Source organism: Solanum tuberosum, unplaced genomic scaffold, assembly GCF_000226075.1.
Source record: "Solanum tuberosum cultivar DM 1-3 516 R44 unplaced genomic scaffold, SolTub_3.0 scf00350, whole genome shotgun sequence".
Classification (NCBI taxonomy): domain Eukaryota; kingdom Viridiplantae; phylum Streptophyta; class Magnoliopsida; order Solanales; family Solanaceae; genus Solanum; species Solanum tuberosum.
Genome location: NW_006239274.1, coordinates 408868 through 430101, shown reverse-complemented (window position 1 = coordinate 430101; position 21234 = coordinate 408868). Strand labels below are relative to the sequence as shown.

The 21234-nt window shown below is 36.9% G+C and overlaps 1 pseudogene; it reads left to right on the top strand.

Annotated features, from left to right (window-relative positions):
- Positions 1–2290: 2290 nt before the first annotated feature.
- LOC102596281 (uncharacterized) lies at positions 2291–9799 on the top strand (annotated as a pseudogene).
- Positions 9800–21234: the final 11435 nt, after the last annotated feature.

Genomic DNA, 21234 nt, shown 5'->3' with positions numbered 1-21234 from the left:
CACTATAATAGCCTTACATACTTGGAAGAACAAGGTTCTTGAAGAATCTTGAAAAAGAACTTGATTAGAAGTCTTGAAACCCTAGCTTGAAAGAAAACAATCAAGAAAACCATTCTTGAGATTCTTGAATTAATTTCTTGAAATCTCTATGGCCAAGAATTATGATTTTCATTACTGATTAATAATTTTATGGAGGAATTTGAGTTGTAGTAAATGGAACTCTTGGAGAAAGACTTACCTTGAAGAAAATCTTGAAGAAGATTGAAAGAATCTTGAATGGAGTCTTCTACTTTGATTTTTCCTTAGGATTTTGTCTTAAGGTTTGAGAGAGAAGAGAATTATGGATTAAGAGATGAAAATCTGACTGTTTTGGATCTTTAATTATTCAAGAAATTCGTTTAGGGTTTTCTTAGAGGTAAAAAGACAAAAGCGACCCATTTTAATATTTTACCATCGGCTAATTCGTCACAACACTGTATCAGGTTACTAAAATTGTCATAACTTTTTACTCAAGCCTCGGATTGTTGTGAAATTGATGGTGTTGGAAAGAAGATTCAAATACCTTTTATTTGATATATTATGGGCCACATAACTCTTTATATTCTAAGAGATGGTCATTTAAAGTTGACTCAAGTAAAATCTTACATCAAAACTTAATTGGTAAGGAAACTTTCAACTCAACTTTGTGCTTGGAATTTTTAGTGACCTTAATTTATATTGCAAATCATTCCCACACTAAAGAATTTACCCTTGCATATATGCAATTTAAGAATAACCTGGTAAGACCCTAAATGTAAATGAAGAATGGTTCTAGTCTTAACTTAGAAATTTCCAGGTGTTATAGGTGGTCTACCAAGAAGTCTTCTAATGGTTATCTTCACAGAGATGTTTGAGGAATGTGCATAATCTCAAATAGTTGAAAATGGAGGTACCACCTGCTAGTCGATTATTGAGGAATGGCTTCAACATAATTAACTTGATAGGATTTTCTCTTGAAATAAGGAGAACAATGTGATCATTAAAATAGTGCTTCATCTTTTGGATTGAGAAGACCGAGGCCAAACATACCTTTTCAGTTGATGAATAATTCAACTAATTTGGTGTCATCATTCTGCTCAAGTAATAAAGAGAGTTTTCTTGGCCTTCATTATTCTCTTGAGATAATAGGACTCCAATAGACCTTTAATGACTATCAATGGCTTTCTAGTTATAAGAGTTTCTAGAAATAGAGGTTTTCCAAATAAGATTTGATACTTTCGAGAAGCATTTTTATATGTTTGGTCCCACTTGAAAGGAGAACCTTTTTTTATGAGATGACTAAATAACTGACATCTTCCCGCTAGATTTGAGATGAACCTCCTTAAGTAAGCTCACTTTCCTTGAAGACTTGTTAACTCATTATTGTTTTGAGGCTCGAGGATCTTCAAAAGAGCCTCGACTTTAGCTTGATCAATTTCAATTCCTCTACGTCACACAATTAAGCCATTGAAGTTTCCAAAAGTAACTACAAACACACATTTTAATGAATTCATCCTTAGTTGATATCTTCGTAGAAACTCAATTACCATTCTTAAGTCTTTCAAATGATCGCTCCTGTTTCTCGGCTTCACCACCAAGTCATTAACGTAGAATTCAACATTTTTAGAATGACATCAAATATATTTCGCATAGCCCTTTGATATGTGGCATTAACATTCTTTAAACCAAAAGGCATCACCTTATACAATTAAATACCTTTAGGTATGCGAAATGTAGTAAGTTTTTCATATTTTAGAGCCATGCGGATTAGGTTATTGATGGGAGAACCATTCATGAATGACATTTATTCATAACCCGTGGTAACATCAATCATCAGCTTTAGAATAAGTAGAGAAAACTCATCTTTAGGGCAAGCATTTTTTAGGTAAATGTGGTGGAGGATGATCTTAGCCGACTATCAATGGGTAGTGTTACCCACATAGAAGAGGGTAAAAGAGAATTGGTGTGAATACATAGATTGGCCTGATTGGGTGTTCGATTGATGAACTCCACCAAAGGGGGTGTTATGGTTCATAATGGTTCAGAATCATCTTTTATGATGGATGTGAAAGCTAAGAAATATCTTGATCTAACCTTAGTAGAATTGAAAGAAGCGGTGCTTAAAAAGTTCGTTGAGGCTTTCTCCCAAGGGGGAGATGGTGTGCTTCGTTATCAAGGTCGTTTGTGTGTTCCTAATATTGATGACTTGAGGGAACAAATTTTATCAGAAGCCCATAGTTCCCGGTATTCCATTCACCCAGGAGCCACCAAGATGTACTGTGATTTGCGAGAGCTCTATTGGTGGAATGGGATGAAGAAGGATATTGCGGACTTTATGGCTAAGTGTATTAATTGCCAACAAGTGAAAGTTGAGCATAAGAAATCAGGAGGTTTATCCCAAGACATTAGTATTCCAACTTGGAAGTGGAAAGATTTGAATGCTGACTTCATAGTAGCGTTGCCTCGTACACGGCGACAATATGATTCGATTTGGGTAATAGTAGACCGAATGATGAAATCGACTCATTTCATTCCCGTGAAAGATTCTTATACAGTGGAAGACTATGCTAAGTTGTATTTGAGGGAAATAGTAAGGTTTCATGGAGTGCCTTTGTCCATTATCTCCGACCAAGGTACTCAGTTTACTTCTCAGTTTTGGAAATCTTTCCAATGGGTCTTGGTACTCGTGTTAAGCTTAGCTCAACTTTTGATCCACAAACTGATGGGCAAGCGGAGCGTACTATCAAAAATTTGGAAGACATGATAAGAGCATGTGTCATCGATTTTAAGGGTAATTGGGATGACCATTTTCCATTGATTGAGTTTGCTTCTAATAATAGCTACCATTCGAGTAATGGTATGGCTCCATTTGAGTCTCTTTATGGTAGCTGGTGTAGATTCTTATGAGCTTGAATTGCCTAATAATTTGGCATCGGTGCATCCGGTTTTTCAAGTCTCTATGTTAAATAAATGTGTTGGAGATCCGACATCTATAGTTCCCTTAGAAGGTTTGGGAGTTCAGGAGAATCTTTCTTATGACAAAAGTTCCGATTGAGATTTTAGACCGGCAAGTCAAGAAGTTGAGAAAGAAAAAAGTTGCTTCCATGAAAGTTTTGTGGAGAAATCAATTAGTTGAGGGTCGTACTTAGGAGAACGAGGCCGATATGATGTCCCGATATCCTCATCTTTTTCTTCTACTCCTACTCTAGCTTGAGGTAATGAGTTCCTCATGGTTTACTCTTTGGTTTGCTGTCATGTGTTTTAGATATTCCCATGATTCCTTATTTTTATGCATGTTCATGAAAAACTTGAATTTTTAAAGAAAATGAGTTTATATGATTGATTTTCCTCATGTTGATGTGCATTGAGTATGAATTGCCTATGGACTTCATGAGATGAATTGTTGAACATGCTTTAGCTTGGAGTTGATGTTTCCTCCTTGGATATATGCATTTGAGTATGAGTTGCATATGAGTTTCATAATATGATGATATGAGCATGCTTTTATTTTAGAGATGGTAGTTCCTCATCGGATATGTGTATTCTTGTAAGTGCATGCATATTGGGCTGCTAGGTCTAGTTCCTATCTTCCTTATGATGCATTGAATATGTTTAGCTTGGAGTCGAATTTCATCCTTGGTTTTGTGCATTTAGATGTGATTGCATACATGATGGGCTGCTAGTCTTGAGTCTTTTCGTTCTTGAGATGTCTAGAATTTCATTCGAGGACGAATGTTCCCAAGGGAGAGATAATATAACACCTCGAAATTTAGTAGACTAAGCAAGGAGGAAGGTGACAAGTCACAAGCCAAGGATTTGATCCTGGGCACTCACCAAGAAGGCCCAAATGGGTCGTGAAGGGCACCACGAGGAGTGGTGTAGCCCGTGGTGGCCCACAAAATTGAGCCAAGGAAGTCTCCCCTCACATGAGCACCTAAACAACTCATGAAGAGTTCAACCAGCCGTGGTGATGGCCATGGAGGGGAGGCAGTAGCTAGCCAAAATTATGACCCTCCACACGAGCCACTTGAGGGCTCGTGAAGGCCTAGATGGGCCGTGGGAAGGGTCATGAAGGGAAAAGGGGTTAAGGAGTAGCTTGCCAAGCCCCTGGTCAAGGACCATGGATGCCACTATGAGCCGTAAGGTCCTCGACGGCTCGTGGTAGCCTCTATCATGAGGTTGCGTCAGTTTTAAGTCAAGGGCAGTTGGGTCTTTTCCAGATCTCTTTAAATCAATACTATGTCGTTTTACCCACGCCTAGGAACCCTATATAAATGATTTTAACCTCAAATACAACTCATTCAAGTTATTCTGTTAAATTCACCAGAAGGAATGGGTTATTCCTCTCCAAAATATTTCTCTCTCTAGAAACTTGAAAAAGAAAATGAGTTCAATCTAGAGCTCAAGGTCAAGTCTCCATCCTCCAATTGTTTGTGGGCTTTGATAGAAAGGTATGATAACTTTATTCATCCATGAATCCTTGCATCCATGGAACCCCTATGTTTCCCAATTGAAAAGTAGAAATTTCCCAATTGAGTTAGGGTTTTCTTCTAAATTGTAGGTCTTTATGAATGTTGATTCAATTGATTGAATTATGATTTTTTATGCATGAATTGAGAGGATTACATGCTTTTAGGATGAATTTACATGTACCCATGCTTAACCCTACCTGTACCCATGCTTAACCCATGTTTCTTGGATGAAATTCGTATAAATGGGTTTTAATCTATGAAAGTAGAATTTACGGGTTTAGGTGTATTCTTATAGGATAGATGAGATACATTATGAATTGCTTTGAGATTGAAGCATATGTGATGATTATGACATGAATTTCTTTGAGAGTGAAGCATATGTTATGAATTGTTGATAGATGATGTAATTGTTGTGGAAGGGATCTTTCCAACGTGACTTTTTAATGTATGAATGTGAAAGGCTTTCTCACATTGAATGATTCTAGGTTGAAAGGATTGCTCACCTAAAGTGAATCTAAATTTAGGAACTATGAAAATGATTTAGGCAAGAGGCGATTACCCTTGACCTCCATGAGAATAATATAAGGTGATTACCCATATTCCTTAGAGTCGGACTAGAGGCGAATACCCATGATCCTAAATAAGAGACAAGACGCGAGTACCCATGTCATATGATAGAAAGACAAAGAGGTGAATACCCATGTCACATGATGTCGGGACTAGGGGCGAATACCCATGATCCCATAGTAAGTTGGAAAAGAGGTGACTACCCATGATCCTATAGTAGGCCTATAGTAGGCCACTACAACATGTTAAGCCTAAGGCCACACTAAATCTGGACAACATTTATAAAGTGTTGCCTAAAACATTTTGGGGTACACTTTGGAAGCGTAGCCACAATTTTTTGCTTTTGGCCACAATAATATTGACAACATTTCTAAAGCGTGCTCTTTAGTGGTATAAGCTACACTCTTTAAGCATTTCCATATAATAATATTATTGGCAACACCTATTTACACATACGACTACACTTTTAAAATGTGCTATTTATGTAAATCTAGAACAACACTTAGCAAGTGTGGTCTTGTAGTTACCCTAAAATTTTTACTAAAATATTATTTTCCCTCCAACATATTTAACTACCCCTCCAATTTCTAATTTTTCAAAAAACAAAAAACTTCCTTCAAAATCAAAACGAAATTTATCTTAAAAAATAATAGAAAAAACTTTTACTACTAATAAATATAATCCAAAGAGCTCATTGTCACTTTGCCCAAACAACATCTCATAAATGGAGCCCTAAACCCTTCTACACTCTTCTTCTCATTTCCACCAAAGAAAATCACCATGGTCACCATACAAAACTCGTTGTCGCTCCTTCGCCTGAGATAGGTATTGATTTTCCTAATCCTTCTTCGCCTTCATCCGAAAGAACTAGAGAGATGGTTTGAAGAAAATTGGCATCGTTTGGCGAAATCAAAATCTATACCAGAACGGATTCAAGATTTGGTTAAAGTCATTCTTGTTCACAATATTGCTTGCGGGGGCTATTGCTACTACGTTGATTTCGAATAGTGTCTTCATTTTTCCTTTACATGGCATACTGAAGAATCATAGACGCTTGAATACATTAGTTTCATGTCATTCACTACTTTCTCAAATCTTTTGGGTGTTTATTCTTGTTTTATTTGTCTCAAATGTGCCATAATAGCGGTTTTTGTTTTGCATTTATCATAAGTTTTCTTTCTATTTGATGTTCTCGTGTTCTGAAATATATTAGTCTGCTATTAGACTATTCCTTTTATCCTGACAATGATTTAATCGAGATACTTTTTCTCTAGTCGGACTTAAAAATCATGGGATGTGTATTAGTTGTTCTTATTCATATTCTCTTGTGATGAGAAGATCTAGAATTGCCTTGTTTCACTTGAACTTTTTATTAATCGAATATAAAGGAAAAAGAAGTTAACCCCCCTCTCTCCCAAATTTTCAACTTTTCCATGAGAATAATGAGGGAAAGCTTGTCATTTGTCATCTCAGGAGGAAGGTATCTCAATATTGGTTTTGAGTTATGCATAGATTTCTTATGGATTATAATTCCATGAAATTTTTTCTTCCTGATCAGACCTGGAAATTATTTTCCTAGTGTGTGAATAGTAGCAGTCAATTGAAAGATCTTAAAAGTGAACAAGACCTTGACTAAAGTGTTAGTGCTCCTTAGTTCCAGATTCATGTATTTCTCCCATCATTTTCTTCAAGCTACTTATTTTCGATATGAAATGAAGATTATCAAGCTTATAGAAAAATTAGTGACTCGTAGTTTTTGAAGCCCGCAGAGTTGGTTTACAGCTGGTGTGTGGGAATTCTAGACATAGTTACTTAAGGGATCCAATGCCTATATCATTCCTTTGTGTAGGATTTTATATAGTTTTGAAATGTTACATAAGCTCCTTATTGGTTCTTTCATGCCTCATTTCTCTTTTTATTTATGAAGAGAAAAGAGAGGAGAAGATTTGAGTTTTTTTTTAAATATGCAAAGGATTTGTTTGCTGAAGGTTTTAGGCCTTGCTTAATTGATGCTCTGTTCAGGTCGGGAAAAATGATTCTGTGATCATTATGACGCATGAGCCTAACTGGCTTCTTGATTTGTACTTCGATCATTGTGACTAGAAGAATATTACCTACTTGATACGCGACCATTTGAAAGAAAGGTGTAGACTACGGATTGCTGGAGATGTGCATCACTATATGCGGCATTCATATGTTTTATCAAATAAGCCTGTTTATGTCCAACATTTACTTGTCAATGGTTATGGAGGTGTTTTTTTGCACCCTACACATGTCTTCAAGAATTTCAAAGAAATATATGGAACATCATACGAGACCAAAGCTGCTTACCCAACTTTTGAAGATTCAAGTAGGATAAGGAGTTTAAAATTTCCTTTTTGAAGGTTTTCAATCAGATACCTACCAAAAAAAACAAATTTCTGGTCGGATATATTATTCAGGTGCTTACATGCTTATTAACATTTGCAGATTGCATTGGACAATATATTGAAATTTAGGAAGAAAAACTGAAAATTAGATGTTTTTGGTGGCATGATATATTTCATGTTGGTCTTTTCTATGTTTCCACAGGTAATTTGTACTTTAGATTTTTGATCTATTCTTTTAGATTTGTTGTAAGCATCAGTTCCCTCGCTTCCTCATGCCTCCTTTGGCTGTAGTATGTTAATTTGATGTCGTTGTGAGCAGTATATAGTATTTCACTTTTCTAATGAACCTAAGATGTATTGCTGCTGGGCAAGAATGACTAATCATTTCCCATCTGCTTCTAGTGTCAGCTAGATCACATTTTAAAGGATGACACCTTCTTGGGTCGCTTGGGAACCTTCTTCGGCAAAGTGTGGGATTTGTTTGTGTATATGTTGGGATGCTCATATGTATCAGCAGCTGGTGCTATATTACTTTTAACAATTGCAATAGTCTTTGGGCCTTCTAAGGTGTCATGGAAAAAGAGACTACTAATTGGGATTCTTCATGTGTCCGCACACTTGGCTACTGCCTTGATTTTCATGCTCTTGATGGAATTAGGTGTTGAGATATGAATTCGGCATAAATTATTAGCAATTTCAGGTGAGGTTTTTTTTATTTTCTTCAATGTGTGATTTAGTTGATTTGTCTCCTCTTTAGTTCAGTCCATTCTCGACGTTATGATTCTTAATATAAGCTCATTATCACATGGATTTGTATATATGTGACAGCTGAGTGCTTAAAAGTTCTCGGCTAATGCATGGAACTAATTAGAACCTGCTAGAAATGTCCTCTCACTGGCATGTCCCATCTGTTGGATACAATGCATTTATAGTACAACGTGCAAGCAAATAATTTTTTTTACTTCAGAATGATAGTATACCTTTTAACTCTTTGATTTTTCTTTGATAGATGGCTTCTCTGGGAAACTAGTCAAATGGAATTACTGAATTCAGCCCTGATTTCCTGTTTCGTTTAATCCTATTGCTTTTTGTTGAACAACGTAACTTTGTAATCCAGGTTATAAAACTTTATATCAATGGTACCAGTCTATGGAGAGTGAGAATTTTCCCGATCCAACTTGGCTTAGGGAACGTATTGAACAATAGACATTTGGCCTTTATCCAGCATGTTTCAAGTATCTCATGTCCGTTTTTAACATTCATGAGGTAAGAAATCATATGATAGAGGATGTTGCTCCATGACAATTTAGTTGCTCTGTGATATTGTCTTCCTCTAATCTCATGCACGCAAATTTCAGGTAATAGCTGTTACCAAGAGTAATATTTACAAAAATCGGTTTGATTCTCTCTCCCGAGAGGGTGCTATAATATATTATGCATCAGTCTTCCTTTATTTTTGGGTGTTATCAACTCCGGTGGTTTCTTTGATACTCGGAAGCTACCTGTACATTTCCATCAATTGTCTTCACATACATTTCGATGAAGCATTTTCATCACTCTGCATTGCAAATTACAAGTAATTTACACGGTTCCATATCAATACCAAAGGCAATCTTGATGTTTTTACCCCTACAGTCGATAAGGTGAGATATCTTTATTATCCCCAATAAAGATGACAAAAAGGAACACAGACTCACTGTCACTACCTCACTCTGCTGATCTTCATAGCCGATCCTAACTAGTTCGGATTGAGGCGTAGTTTGTTGATTGATTTTTGAAGCTTTCTAGATGAGAACTACTTTTAGGAGAATTGAATATGAGCTATTTACACTTAAATGTATGATTTTGCAGGTTCCGAAAGAGTGGAAATTTGATCCAAATTGGGATGGGGAGTCGACACAGCCACAAGAACCAAGTTATCTGCAGAAGTTCCATAGCAAATGGAGAACTACGACCCCTCAGCAGGACCCTGTAAATACCATGCGAATAATTGATCATTTTGTCATTGAACAGAAAGAAAAACCTGATTCAGAACTATCGAACGGGTAACTTAACCAATATTTTCTTTGTTGCTAATAATATATTTCACCTCTTTTAGGAGAAAAAGAAATGTTGTTACAATCCAAAAAATTGTATATGTATCATGGAGTTGCATTTCAACAAGGATGGATACACTATCAAGAAACTGCAGATGCACTTTGTTTCTGACAGAGAGAAAATGGGTATTGAATATGAGAAATGTAAGGTCGACGTCTTTGGAAACACTTATTTTGAATAAGCTTAGAGGTTCCTTAAAGGTTGTTGCACTTTATGCTCTTGGTTTTGGTTAGGGAAAGAACCAATATCTTGGTGACGAAGCAACTCTTACTAGAGGTATTTCTTACTCCATTTAAAAATAATATTTGACATTTGCATGAAGGTTAAATGCTGAATTTTTATGTGCAAGTGGCTGCAAGAATGTCGGTGGCTATTCATTTGACGCCTATTTAAGATAACAGTGCATTTCAGTATTGTTATTCTCTGTATAGTTGTAATATTTGGTTTTGGCATAATACATGAATTTACACCTTAACTTGGCCTCGACTATGAAGTTGATTTATCAAAATGGTCACAATGAAAGTTGAAGTGTCATGAAATGTGCTTTAGATTTTCATAATTTACTCAATATTCTTTAATTTAAGCAACATCTAGTAGATCAAACATATATGTTATAGCAATAATAGCTCATGACGAGGATTCTAACAAGAGACTATTAGTTGTATGTCCAAGATATACTCTGCTAGAATTTATTGAGTGTGATTTCTTTCTATTTTCTTTCATTTTTGATGTGCAGAAAAATGCGGGTGATCCAATTTAAATGGTGGCTATAATTCACTTTGGTCTATTGATGGGGATGATGAAGAGTTTTGGAGCGATTATGATATTTGAATACATTTGATTTTGTGGAATTCATTTCTAGTGCATATATTAAAAATATTGCATTATAAGTAAATGTAGTACAAAACATTTTTCAAGGTTTATTAAAAATATATACATTTGAATTATTTGATAGCTAATTTATTGTTTGCAATCATTTATTTAAAGAATAATAATGATACTGTAATTTGTTAATATACACAACAAACTTGTGATTTTTCAATTAGATATTGTGGCTTAAAGATATTTTATAGCCTAGACAACATTGCCACACTTCTAAAGTGTGGCCATAGGGATATTAATTGTGTGGCTTATTAATTTTAAATTGTCATATACATTAGCAAAGGTTACACTTCATAAATGTAGTCGTAGATGAGGTTGAAAAGACTAGGCTTTATAAGTGTAGCCAATTAGTAAGCAAAGACTACACGTTAAAGTGTAGTTTTATGACATAGAAAGTGTTGCTATATGAGGTACAACAAAGCGTGGCCTTTGTAAATCATAGGCCACACTTGTTAAGCGTAATTGCTAAGGTAACACTTGAAAAGTGTGGCCTAAAGTCAAAGGTTACGCTTCTTTTAGCCACCCCTGAAAAAATGTTGCCTAAATTTGGAAAGTGTGGCCTTTGAACAAAGGCCACACTTTTTGATAGTTTAGGCCACACTTTACGGGGGTGGCTGAAAGATTAAAATGTTGACAAGAGGCGATTACCCATGATCCCAAAGTAAGAAGGACAAGAGGGGATTACCCATGTTTCTTTATAGTAAGGTAAGAGGTGATTCCCCGTGTCTTTAAAAGATAAGCTAGGATATGTTCTGATAGGTGATGAGTTTGGATTGTTGCTTGAGGTTGCCTTCCATGATGAGTAAGACTAGTGGCGGATTACCCATGTCTTCACTAAGTATGAATTGAGGTTGCTTCAGGAAGTACTCCTTATATGTGAAATGATTTATTATGTGCATTGATTATGCTTTATGACTTATGTTGTTTAACTCATATGTTATGTTTTTCCAAGCTATCATATTTTGTACAATTTTGAACTAATGATACTATTGCCTACATTTATTATCCAAATGTCGGGTCTCGCGTTCCCGACTCTCAGCCCTTTGGCTAGGATCCATAGTAGAGGCAAGGTTGAAGATTGGCGAGTCCTCATAGCATCTGAGGATTTGGCCACTATTTTCCTTATGTTCTTTTCATTTTAGTTGTGAACATTGTTATATGGGCTATGTCCCGAGATTCTATTGTACTAGATGGTTTTTGAGATAAGCGTATTAGACTTCCGCTTCATTTTATAAAATGTTGGTTATGTTTGAAATGTTTTAAATCTTACCCATTTTCTATTATCTTGTCTATGAATGCCAAGTGGCTTATATGAGGCCTCTCCGGGTCTTCTATGCCATGTTACATCTAGGGGGTGCCCCTGAGTCGTGACATTAATGGCATGAGTTGGTCCCATGGGGAAACATGCGCATTTTCAAGTCAAACAAGCCCAAAGCGTGAAAAAATAGATTTTACTAATTTATGTGTGCTATAGTCCATGGATTTTTGGTGATATAGGATTCCGACATGATTTTGGCCAAAAATTTTCATGGACATCTTTTAGGACCTTATTAATGGCGTAAGTTGGTCCCGAGGGGCAAACGGGTGCATTTTTAAGTTCAAACAAGCCCAAGAGCGTGAAAAACTTTATTTTTATCGATTTTTGTGTGTTATATAGTTCATGAATTTTCGATGATACAAAATTTCGGCATGATTTTAGTCGAAATTTTATGTGGACATCCATTAGGACCTTATTAATGGCCTGAGTTGATCCCGAGAGGAAAACGAGCGCCTTTTCAAGTTCAAACAAGCCTCAGAACATGAAAAACCAGATTTTACCAATTTTCGTGTAATATAGTCCATGAATTTTTTATTATACAGGATTCAGGCATAATTTTGCTCGAAATTTTCTGTGGACGTCCGTTAGGACCTTAATAATGGTGTGAGTTGGTCCCGACGGACAAACGGGAACATATTCATGTTTAAACGAGCCTAGAGCATGAAAAAACCAAATTTTACTGATTTTCGTGTGCTATAGTCCATGGATTTTTGGTGATAAAGAATTTTGACATGATTTTGGCCAAATTGTTTTGTGGACATCCATTTAGATCTTATTAATGGGGTGAGTTGGTCCTAAAGGGAAAACGGGCACATTTTCAAGTTAAAACTAGCCCAGAGCATGAAAATCTAGATTTTTCTGATTTTCGTGTGCTATAGTCCATGGATTTTTCGTTATACAGGTTTCCGACATGATTATGGTCGAAAATATTTGTGCACGTCCGTTAGGACCTTATTAATGGCGTGAATTGGTATTGAGGGGCAAACAAGCACATTTTAAAGTTCAAACAAGCCCTAGAGCGTGAAAAACCAGATTTTACAGATTTTGATGTGCTATAGTCCATGGATTTTTGGTGATACAGGATTTCGACATTATTTTGATCGAAATTTTTTGTGGACATCTGTTAGGACCTTATTAATCGTGTGAGATGGTCCCGAGGGGCAAATAGTTATATTTTCAAGTTCAAACGAGGCCAGAGTGTGAAAAACTAGATTTTACTAATTTTTGTGTGCTGTTATAGTCCATAGATTTTTTCTGATAGATGATTTCGAAATGATTTTGGATGAAGTTTTTTGTGGACGTCCGTTAGGACCTTTTAATGGCATGAGTGGTCCTGAGGGTCAAACTGGTGAATTTTAAAGTTCAAACGTTCCCTAGAGCGTGTTAAACTAGATTTTACCAATTTTCGTGTGCTTTAGTCCATGGTTTTTTAATGATACTGTATTTCGGCATGATTTTTGCTGAAATTTTTTGTGGGCGTTCGTTAGGACTTTATTAATGGTGTGAATTTGTCCCGAGGGGAAATGGGCACATTTTCAAGTTTAAACGATCTCTGGAGCTTGAAATATTAGATTTTACCGATTTTTGTTTGCTATTGTCCATGGATTTTTGTGATACAGAATTTCGGCTTATTTTGGTGAAAATATTTTGTGGACATCCGTTAGGACCTTATTAAAGGTGTGAGTTGGTTCTGAGGGGCAATTAGGCGCATTTTAATGTTCAAAGGAGCCCTAGAGCGTGAAAAACCATATTTAACGATTTTCGTGTTCTATAGTTCATGGATTTTTTGTGATACACAATTCTGACATGATTTTGGCTGAAATATTTTTTGGACGTCTGTTAGGACCTTATTTATGGCGTGAGGGGAAAACATGCGCATTTTCAAGTTCAAACGAGCCTTAGTGCGTGAAAAAACAGACTTTACTGATTTTCATGTGTTATTATCGATGGATTTTTGGTGATAAAGGATTCCGACATAATTTTGCAGAATCTTTTGGTGGACATCTGGTAGGACCTTATTAATGGCATGAGTTGGTCCCTGTCATGATCTAGGGGTACCCCCTAGATGTAACATGACATACAAGACCCCAAAAGGCCTTATATAAGCCACTTAGCATTCATAGTCAAGATAGTAGGAAATTGGTAAGAATTAAAACATTTTCAACACAATGAAATTCTTAATAAAACGGAGCGGAAGTCTTATACACTTCTCTCGTAAATCATCTAATACAATAGAATCTTGGGACACCGCCCATACAACAATGTTCAATACTAAACTCAAAAGAAACATAAGAGAAATGATAGTCAAATCCTCGAATGCTATGAGGACTCACCAATCTACAATCCTTGCCTCTACTATGATCCTAGCCACGGGGATGAGAGTCGAAAATGCCGGACCCTAACTTTGGATAAGAAATGTAGGCAAGAGTATGTTTTATTACGAAAATGTACTAAATATGAGAGTTTGCATAAATATCAACATAAACATAAGAGTTTGACAACATGAATCATAAAAGCATAATCAATGCACATTATAAATCATCTTATCATAAAAGGAATACTTCTTGAAGTAACCTCAAATCATCCTTACACCTCATGGAAGGCAACTCAAGAAACAATCCAAGCTCATCAAGTCGAATTTGGAGCATTCCAAAAACTTGGAGATCCAACTACAAAAAGACAGGCAGACTAATACAACATTGCTTTGGTATCTTTCTTTCGCCCTTATTTTATTTCTTATACTCTTATTGACATAGGGTACCAGAGAAATCTTTATTTGAATAAACTTATCCTAACATAGTCTAGCTTATCTTTGATAGACATGGGGAATCGCCTCTTGCCTTATTATAAAGGAACATGGGTAGTCACCTCTAGTTCTTCTTTACATGTGGATCATGGGTACTCGCCTCTAGTCCAACATCATGTGACATGGGTATTCACCACTTGTCTTTTTATAAGGATAATGGGTACTCGCCTCTTGTCCAATTCATATCTTAAGAACGTGGGTAGTCGCCTCTTTTTCAACTTCAAGGAATAAGGGTAATCACCTTTTATTCTATTCTAAGGGATATGGGTAATCACCTCATATCCATATCATTTGGAGGTCAAGGGTAATCGCCTCTAGCCTCATCAATTTCTTAGTCTTTAACATAGATTCATTTTAGGTGAAAAACCCTTTTTATCCTAGAACCATTCAATGTGAGAAAAGCTTTCACATACGTACATAAGCAATTCATGTGGGAACTATCCCTTCCACAACAATTACATCAATAATCAACAATTCATAACATAAGCTTTAGCCTCAAGGCACTGCATCTCGCAATCATCATATATGCTTCACTCTCAAAGCAATTCATATTATAATCATCATATATGCTTCAATCTTAAAGCAAATCTAATGTATCTCATCAATCCTATAAGAATACATCTAAACTCATAAATTCTCCTTTCATGGCATCAAATCCATTTACATCATTTCAACTTACAAAAATGGGTTAAGCATGGGTACATGTAAATTCATCCTAAAAACATGTATTCCTATCAATTCATTCATAAACAATCATAATCCACTCAATTTGATCAATAATCACAAAAACCCACAACTTAGAAGAAAATCCTAACTCAAATTGGGGAAATTTCTACTTTTCAATTGGGGAATCTTAGGGGATCCATGGATGAATGGATTCCGTGGATGAAAATCCATCATACCTTGTTATCAAAGCCCACAAGCAATTTGAGAATGGAGATTTGACCTTGAGCCCTAGCTTCACCCTTCTTCTTCAAGTTATAGAGAGAGAAATATTTAGAGAGGAAGAGCTTTGGTCTTCTTTTAGAGTTTTAAGAGAATGAATTAAACGAACTAATTTGGGAGTTGAAATCATTTATATATGGGTCCTACACATAGGAAAAATGACATAGTATCAATATAAAATAATTAGGAAGATATCCAACTATCTGCACCACTGAATGTCGAACCCTAACCCACGACTTAAGACTGTCAGACCGTGGACAGACCAACGGTCCGTCCTACACAACCATCACTAAGTTCAGAGACTTTCAGCCTATCCTATGGCTCCTGGACCATGGACTGTGGACCCATCGACGGTCCATAGGTCCAGTTGTGGTTCCTATCCTGGACAACTTTTGGGTGGCCAATCCACTGAGCCACCTACAGTCTGTGGTCCAACGCATGGACCGTGGTTGGCCTTCGTGCATGGCACCTGGAAGTTCTGGAAAATGGCTACCGCTCCCTTGCTCGAATCTGAGGTGTGACATTATCTCCCCCTTGGGATCATTCATCCTCGAATGAGAGTCAAAACATCACTAAACGAAAAGGACTTTAAACTAGCAACCTATCATGCATGCAATTTCCTCTAAATGCCAACCGAGGAGGAAACATCGACTCCAAGCTAAACCTATTCAATGCACCATAAAGAAGGTAGGAAATAGACCTAGCAGCCCAATATGCATGAAAATTCAAGATTACTCATTTCCAAGGAGGAAATACCATCTCCAAGCTAAAAGCATGCTCTACACAATCTCATGGAGCCATTATGCAATTCATACTCAAAAGAATATTTTCAAGGAGGAAATATCAACTCCAAATCTAAGCATGTTCAACAATTCATCTCATGAAGTCTATAGGCAACTCATACTTCAATGCGCAACAACATGAGGAAAATCAATCATATGATCCCATTTTCTTTCAAATCACAACTTTTTCATGAACATGCATAAAATAAGAAAATCATGGGAATTGATAAAACACATGACACAAAATAAGGAGTAAGTAACTCATTACCTTAAGCTAGAGTAGGAGTAGAAGGAAAAAGATGAAGATATCGAGACATCATATCGCCCTCGGCCTCCCAAATAGCACCCTCAACTAAATGATTCCTCCATGATACTTTCACGGAAGCAACTTCTTTATTCCTCAACTTTTTGACTTGCCGGTCTAAAATCTCAAACAGAACTTCTTCATAAGAAAGATTCTCATTAACTCCCAAACCTTCTAATGGAACTATAGATGTCGAATCTCCAACAAACTTTTTCAACATAGAGACATGGAAAACCCAATGCAGTGATGCCAAATCATTAGGAAACTCAAGTTCATAAGCAACCTTACCAACACGTCTCAAAATCTGATATGGGCCTACATAACGGGGACTAAGCTTTCCTTTCTTCCCAAATCTCATCACACCCTTTATGATTGAAATTTTTAAGTAAATCGAATCATGAACATCAAACTCAAGATCTCTTCTTTTAACATCGACATAGGACTTTTGTCGACTTTGGGCGATTCTCAACCTTCCACTAATAAGTCAGACTTTTTCCATAGCCTCCTGAACTAACTCGGGTCCTATGAAGGACACTTCACCCACCCGAACCAACCTATAGGAGATCTACACATCCTATCATAAAGAGCCTAAAAGGGAGCCATATTAATGCTAGTGTGATAACTATTATTATAAGCAAACTCAATCAATGGTTAGTAACCATCCCAATTTCCCTTGAAATCGATGAAACACACTCTCAACCTATCTTCCAAAGCATGGATAGTTTGCTCCACTTGCCCATTGGTTTGTGGATTAAAAGTTGTGCTAACCTTAACTTTAGTGCCAAGACACCTATGGAAAGACTTCCAAATTCGAGAAGTAAACTGAGTACCTCTATCGGAGATACTAGACAAGGGCACACCATGCAACCTTACCATTTCCCTCAAATACAACTTAGCATAATCTTCCGCCGAGTAAGAAACTTTGACGAGAATGAAATGGGCTTATTTCGTCATTCAGTCTACTATAACCCAAATTGAATCACATAGTCGCCGAGCACGAGGAAACCCGAATATGAAGTCCATATTCAAATCTTTCCACTTCCAAGTAGGAATACTAATGTCTTGGAATAAATTTCCCAATTTCTGATGCTCAACTGTCACTTGTTGGCAATTGGACACTTAGCCACAAATCCCGCAATATCCTGCTTCATCCCGTTTCACCAATAGGTCTCCCACATGTCAAAGTATATCTTGGTGGCTCCTAGGTGAATGGAATATCGAGAACTATAGGCTTCTGACAATATTTGTTCCCTCAAGTCATCAATATTAGGAACGCACAAACAAATTTGATATCTAAGTACACCATCTCCCCCTTGAGATAAAGCCTCAACGGACATTCTAAGTACCGCTTCCTTCAATTCCACTAAGCCCCGAGGGTAAAACAAGCACATTTACAAGTTCAAACATGCCCCAAAGCGTGAAAATCCAGATTTTACCGATTTTCGTGTGCTATAGTCCATGGATTTTTGGTGATACAGGATTCCGGCATGATTTTGGCCAAACTTTTTTGTTGACATACGTTAGGACCTTATTTATGGCGTGAGTTGGTCCCGAGTGGAAAACGGGCACATTTTCAAGTTCAAACGAGCCCAGAGCATGAAAAACTAGATTTTACTGATTTTCATGTGCTAAAGTCCATGGATTTTTGGAGATACAGGATTCCGACACTATTTTGGCCAAAATATTTTGTGGACATCTGTTACGACCTTCTAAATGGCGTGAGTTGGTCCTGAGCGACAAATAGGTACATTTTCAAATTCAAACGATCCCAGAGCGTGAAAAACTAGATTTTACCAATGTTCATGTGCTATAGTCCATGAATTTTTGGTGATAGAGGATTCCGGCATGATTTTGGCCAAAGTTTTCTATGGACATCCGTTAGGACCTTATTAATGGCGTGAGTTAGTCCCGAGGGGCAAACAAGCATCTTTTAGAGTTCAAACAAGCCCAGAGCGTGAAAAAACATATTTTTCTAATTTTTGTGTGCTATAGTCCAAGGATTTTTGGTGATACAAGATTCCGGCATAATTTTGGCTGAAATTCTTTGTGGACATCCATTAGGACCTTATTAATGGCATGAGTATGTCTTGAGCAGAAAACAGAAGCATTTTCAAGTTCAAACGAGCCCAGAGTGTGAAAATCTTGATTTTACCAATTTTCGTGTGCTATAGTCCATAGATTTTTGGTGATACAAGATTCCGGCATAATTTTGGCTGAAATTCTTTGTGGACATCCATTAGGACCTTATTAATGGCATGAGTATGTCTTGAGCAGAAAACAGAAGCATTTTCAAGTTCAAACGAGCCCAGAGTGTGAAAATCTTGATTTTACCAATTTTCGTGTGCTATAGTCCATAGATTTTTGGTGATACAAGTTTGAGATATGATTTTGGCCAAATATTTTTGTGGACATCCGTTAGGACTTTATTAATGGCTTTAGTTGGTCCCAAGGGGAAAACAAATGAATTTTCAAGTTCAAACTATCCTCATATCATGAAAAACGTGTTTTTACCAATTTTTGTGTGCTATAATCCATGGATTTTTGGTGATACAGGATTCTGGCATAATTATGGCCCAAATTTTTTGTGGACGTCTGTTAGAACATTATTAATGATGTGAGTTGGTCTCGAGGGGCAAACGGGTTCATTTTTAAATTCAAACGAGCCTGGAGTGTGAAAAACTAGATTTTACCAATTTTTGTGTGGTATAGTCCATGGATATTTGGTGATACAGGATTCCAGCATGATTTTGGCCAAAAAATTTTGTGGACGTCTGTTAGGACCTTATTCATGGCGTGACTTTTCCCTGTGGGTCAAACAGGCGCATTTTAAAGTTCAAACGAGCCTAGAGCGCGAAAAACCATATTTTACCAATTTTCCTGTCCTATAGTCCATGGATTTTTGGTGATACAAGATTCCGTAATGATTTTGGCCGAAATGTTTTGTGGACGTCCGTTAGGACCTTATTAATGTTATGAGTTGGTCCTTATAACATCTCAAAATCTAGTAGACTAAGCAAGGGGCTAAGTGAGAAGTCACAAGCCAAGTATTGAGCTTGGGCACCCTTCACGAAGTACCAAACGGACCGTGAAGGGGACCACAAAGCGTGGTGTAGCCGGTGGTGGCTCATAGAGTTGAGACAAGAAATGCTCCCCTCCCACGAGCACCTAGCCTTCTCATAGTGGGTACTATGACGCGTGGTGATGGTCTTCGTGAGAGAGCGAGTAGGTATCTAAAAGTTGACCTGACTCTCCATACGAGACACTTGACGGCTCGTGGAAGGAGTCGTGAAGGAAGTGTGGTTTAGGGAAGGATTTCCAAGACATTTTTCAAGGACCACAGCTGCCACAAAGGGTCGTGTAGTCTTTTACGGCTCGTGATAGTGGGGGTCTAGGGTGTAGTCAATAGTAAGTTTGACGGTAGTTTTGTGTTTTCCAGATTTCTTTAAAACAATACTATGCCGTCTTACCTATGCCTATGTCCCCTATATAAGTGATTTTAACCCCAAAACGTACCCATTCATGTCATCTCTTAAATTCATCAAATGAAATTAGGTTTTTCCTCTCTAAAATATTTCTCTCTAGAAACTTGAAGAAGAAGAAGAAGGGTTGAAGCTAGGGCTTATGGTCAAGTCACCCTCCTCCAATTATTTATTGGCTTTGATAGCAAGGTATGATAGTTTTCATCCATGATTCCTTCCATTCATGGAGTTCCCAAATTCTCCTATTTTCAAAGTTCGAAATCCCTAATGGAGTTAGGGTGTTCTTCACTTGCCATGGGTTCTCTTGATTGTCGAATTAAATGATTTAATTATGATCTCTTATGCATGAATTGATGAAATACGATGATTTCATGATGATTCCCCTATGACCCCATGAAACCCCATGTTAGTTTCAAGTTACGAGTATATAATGTGGGTCTTGCGTTATGAAGGAAGAGTTTTATGAAATCAAGCAAGAATTTATAGAATTACATGAATTTATGATCAAACCCATGTCTAACCCATGTTTTCTAAATGTTTGTGATTGAAAGTGAGTTTTAAACCTTGAAAGGTGAATTATGGAATTATGCATATTATTATGAAATCTATGAAAATGTTTGAGGATGCTTTGAGAGTGAAGTATCAATGATGATGTTGTTGTTGTATTGTTGAAATAATTTCTCAAAAACACATAAAAGTATGATTGTGAAAGGTTTTCTCACCTAAATGAATCAAAGATAAAGAGCTATCCTAATGAAATTTAGCTTGGATTGGTTATTGAATGATACCTTTCCATGGATGACTTATGACTTAGCTTGGATTGGCAAGATGACATGCTCTTCCATGGATAATAAGAACAAGTAAGAAATGACTATTCCATGGGATTTATTCTTAGCACCGAGAGGATATTAAGAAGGAAGATCTCCCGTTAGTAGAGGCCAGGTTTCTAGGAGAAATCTCATTATTCCTTACCTATGTTCCCCATAGGATGATTGTCTAGATAGAAATTAGCTAGTGGATCCACTTAAGCTAGAAGTTCATGGTTCTACCTTGGCAAATAGGAGAACCCTTTTCGGTGTGGGAGAAACCGGGGATCATGTTATAGCTCAGATGGTCTCTATGATGGTTAAGGCTACTTCCCACAATAATAATGAACTAAGGTTACTTCAAGGAATATCTCACATGCGTTCAAAGG